Source organism: Echeneis naucrates, chromosome 12 (genome assembly GCF_900963305.1).
Source record: "Echeneis naucrates chromosome 12, fEcheNa1.1, whole genome shotgun sequence".
Classification (NCBI taxonomy): domain Eukaryota; kingdom Metazoa; phylum Chordata; class Actinopteri; order Carangiformes; family Echeneidae; genus Echeneis; species Echeneis naucrates.
Window position 1 is genome coordinate 20,044,192 of NC_042522.1, and position 4,774 is coordinate 20,048,965.

Here is a 4,774-nt window from a genome sequence, read left to right on the forward strand (position 1 = left end):
CGGAGTTCATCGACTGTCTGGAGTCGAAGCTCAGAGGAGACCAGAGAACATTTTCATTTTCTGAAAAGATTAAAGGTCACACACATCATAGGGCCAAGGTCACAGCAGGTCACCTGACCCTTGGCGGGAATTTATCAGTGCTCACTTTTTCATTTTAATCTATTCTGGTGTAACATCTCACAGTTCAGACACTTACCTGTTAACCAGAAACACAGCGGATCTGCCTTCCTCTGAAACAACTGTAACCACCGACTGAAGCACCTGGAGACAGGATGGAAGGTACAGGCTAGCATTAGCATGCTAACATGCTGATCTGTAACAGGTATAATGCTCAGCATTGTCGTTAAGCCCACCAGCATGCTAAAATTAGCCATGACTAGCTCAGGCTAAATGTCGACAGGTGTTTGTTATCCTGAGGCCTGCAGGTCAAAGGTCAAACCTATCATGTCTACGCAAAACTACAGATCAATGTCAATGATGACCACACAATTGTCTGCAGCTGTGGTTGTCGTTGTGTTGAGGTGGAGCTCAAAGACATCACAATTTCTGCCAGGTTCCTCAGGAAACACTTTTAGAACCAGATGACTGGAAGCATGCGTTGTCCCCAGATGATAAATCCTGCTGTTGAACAGACTGTGATGAAATGTGGCTCATGTTCACCAGAGGATAATCTCCAGTAACTGACTTCATCATTGGGGAACATTTTCATTTGTGTCAGACTCTGATGGAGCTCATGATGCTTCTCTTTGCTGTGTTTTTAAAGGTGAAATATGTGAGACATCATTTGCAGACTGTGAATCGGTTTTCTGCCGAACTACAATTAACAAAGTGAGTTCACCTCCAAGCGCACAAAGAGCAGGAAACAGCAGAACGGGGCCGTGCTCATAATTACATCTGCAGGCTGTAATGACTGGAATGATTGCAGAGAATTTACCGTCAGGCCGACACGATCAGAGCGAAACACTTCTCTGCAACACACCTGCGGACACACTAACATCAACGCCTCTGTCCTAAAAGTCCAAGGGGGCGACCCCTGGGGGTGCGGGGTCACCCCGGGTCACATTCAGCTATCAATACTCATAGCTGCTGCCAATGAGAATTGATTAGCTCCTCCAGCTAAGCAGCAGCATGAAGCACTGATTGACTCTCACTCACACACACACAATAAATTACAGTTTCAAAAGCACGGCCATTTGCCACAATGATATGGGAGCTGTGACAATTTGTCCACACTGAAAACAGATTCGTCAACAGATCAGCAGGTGAATGTGGCAGCCACACTGGGATTGTAGCGTGACATCATCAGGTATCGACCTGTTTCCAGGGCATCATCATTTTAAACATCATTTGAAAGACAACAAAGAAAACACAATCCAAACCGACCCCCTAACCCTTCAAAGAAGCCTGACCGGGTCTGGCCACGGAAACTCGCCACACCAGAAAGGATGACATCACAGGCTGTAAAGAAAGATGGACGCCACCTCGATGATATCATCCACGAGTGAGCTGCTATGCTGTTGCCATCTTGGCAGGCCTGACTCCGCCCCCTAACTACCAGCTAAAAGAGGTGGAGCTGAGATAGCACCTTCCTCCATCACTTTAACCAATCACTTTCAGAACCGGAGGTTGCTGATTGGATGGGATGGACTCCGCCGCCGTGTGACTGGAGTCCACCATGACGACTCAGAACTCAACTCTGCGTTTTACTGAAGCAGCAAAACAACAAAGGAACAACAGAAGAATTAACATTTAAACAACTGAGAGCTTTTCTACAGCAGAGAGGAGATAAACTGAACTCTGAGTCCACCTGCTTCGGCTACACAACACACACACCTGTGAAGCTGTATCAACGTGAGGCATGTTGGCAGCGTGAGAAACCCCTCCTCCTCCGAGCACAGTGATTTCATTTAATTTAATTTCTGCTCTCCTCCACGGGGACACACAGATAACATTAATAAGGTTTCCTCTTTTACTTTTTTAACTCTCCTCTTGTGTTCCAGCTGCTCTTTATGCAAAATGAAACCTGAGAGACCCCAGAAGACAGGTCTGAGAGACAGAGAGACGGGTCTGAGAGACAGAGAGACGGGTCTGAGAGACAGAGAGACGGGTCTGAGAGACAGAGAGACGGGTCTGAGAGTCTGAGAGACTGAGAGACGGGTCTGAGAGACAGAGAGACGGGTCTGAGAGACAGAGAGACGGGTCTGAGAGTCTGAGAGACTGAGAGACGGGTCTGAGAGACAGAGAGACGGGTCTGAGAGACTGAGAGACGGGTCTGAGAGACAGAGAGACGGGTCTGAGAGACTGAGAGACGGGTCTGAGAGACAGAGAGACGGGTCTGAGAGTCTGAGAGACTGAGAGACGGGTCTGAGAGACAGAGAGACGCGTCTGAGAGACAGAGAGACGGGTCTGAGAGACAGAGAGACAGACCTGAGACAGAGAGACAGGTCTGAGACAGAGAGACAGGTCTGAGACAGAGAGACAGGTCTGAGAGACAGAGAGACGGATTTTAGAGACTGAGAGACAGGTCTGAGACAGAGAGACAGGTTTGAGAGACAGAGAGACGGATTTTAGAGACTGAGAGACAGGTCTGAGACAGAGAGACAGGTTTGAGAGACAGAGAGACAGGTCTGAGAGACAGAGAGACAGATCTGAGACAGAGAGACAGGTCTGAGAGACAGAGAGACAGGTCTGAGACAGAGAGACAGGTCTGAGAGACAGAGAGACAGATCTGAGACAGAGAGACAGAGACAGGTCTGTCTTCCTGTCTCTCTCCCTCCATCGTCTTGAATGATTGACCGTCTGTCAGTCATTCGTCACATCCTCATTATTTTCCACTTTTACCCCCCCCACACACGGGGTGGTATTTATGGACACGGTCGGCCTTTTAAATGTGTCTCTGAGACTCTGGACTGATGCTCTGACTGCTCTATAATTATATTAGATGAAGGCCGCGGCTGCTCTGTGGCTTTTATCTGTGAATACTTTAAATACGTTGCGTTTGTTGGGGATCAGGGGGCGACCAGACGACCCCCCCTGAGCTCTCAGACCTGTGTAATTATTCCAACCTGGTTATTTCAATAAATTGCATTGTCGTTCTTTGGAGGTTAAAATCAGTTTCTTTACGGATTCCAAATATTGCGTTGAGTTGGACGATGTGTTCAACGGCAGATAATGAGGTTCTTGACCTTTGACCCCAACTCAATATTTAACTATGAACTAACCTCCTGTGAGGAGGAGATGACTTCTTTCAAAATAAAAGACCAGCCAATAAGAGGCTTTTGTCTTCCTGCTCACTTTCACAGCTGGTCCATTAAGAGGTTTCATGTCACACACTTAAATTCTGTTTTGGAAAAGTGAAAACATGGCCGACCTGACCCGGAGCACCACAGGGAGTTTGATCGTGATGTTTTCCAGGTCGAGAGATCCGGCTGATCCAGTGCAGCTCGGGGTCCTGATCAGCAGGAGGAATGGTGCATGTTTTGGTCTTCAGAGCGCTGCTGTTGGTTTCACTATGTTCATAATGTTCATTGTTTTGTGTATGAATCTGAAAACTAAATGTTCACAGAATGACAGAAAATAATCAGAGGGGCTGCAACGAAGCCGTTTATTCCACAGAAAGTGTCGCCTCCTCCACCTGAGTTCACTTCTGTCTGATGGTTCTTTCTGTTTTTCCTCCTTAAACTGGAGAATCAGCTCTTTCTACAGAAAAACATTCAGTGTGTGTTCTTGTTTTCTGAGTCACAGCTTGTGACTTTTACAGCTTTTAAAAAGAGTTTGTGGTGACTCTGAGTCCGATCCAGAAACATTAAACAGGAGATTTCACTTTGAGAGAAGTTGCTTGGCTGACTGAAAAAATTGATTCTGAACGAATCTACAGATGAACCAGAGCGTTTCCTCCGACTGAACATTTTAAATGTTAATTTCCACATGTAGGTAATCATCAGGAACACAAACACCGCAACAAAACATAAAGCTGTCTGTTTGTTTTGGTCTCAAATGAAAAACAAAAAAGAGAACAATTACACAAAAGCAATTAAAATTATTTCCTTTCATCAGCGGGCAGGACGGCTGCAGTGTGTCTGTGTGCAGATTGTGAGCTGGAACATTTGTGGAGCATCTGTGTCTCCACATATTGACAGTGTGAGGTTGTTGAGCAGCTGCAGGCGAAATCTCTCCAATATCGATCCTGATGTAACTTCCAGAGGCTTTAATGGTGCAAACACACACACACACACACACACACACACACACACACACACACACACACACTAATAGCTGTGTTTAATTGGTTCGGTTGAATATCTGTTAACTTCAGAGCTAAATAACAAATAAATGTCAGTGTGACATAATTAATACGGCAGCCGTCATTTTATCTGGAACCTTTTTGTTCATTTTACTTCAATGTTTTTAATTTTGGTCCAGCTTTTCTTTATTTTTAGCAACTTAGAATCCAAATATTGACATGAAACTGAAGGTGACTTTTTTTCTCTTCCATCACTTGAAAACAAGTCAGTTCTGTTGCAGGTTTTTCAAGACCGGCTGACAGCCGACGAGACGTCACCAAAAATGAAAACCACGTAGTATTTCAGACTGTAAACTCATCAGGAAAACGTTTACTGAGGAGGAGGAGGAGGGACATTTTCCCATCGACGGTCCATTGGCTGCAGCTTCCACCATTTTCAGTTGCCATGGTGACATCAAAACGCCCTAAATTTAAATTGTTGTGGTAAATCTGAGAGCTCAGACTGACAGTTCATCAGTTTCCTCTCTCTGG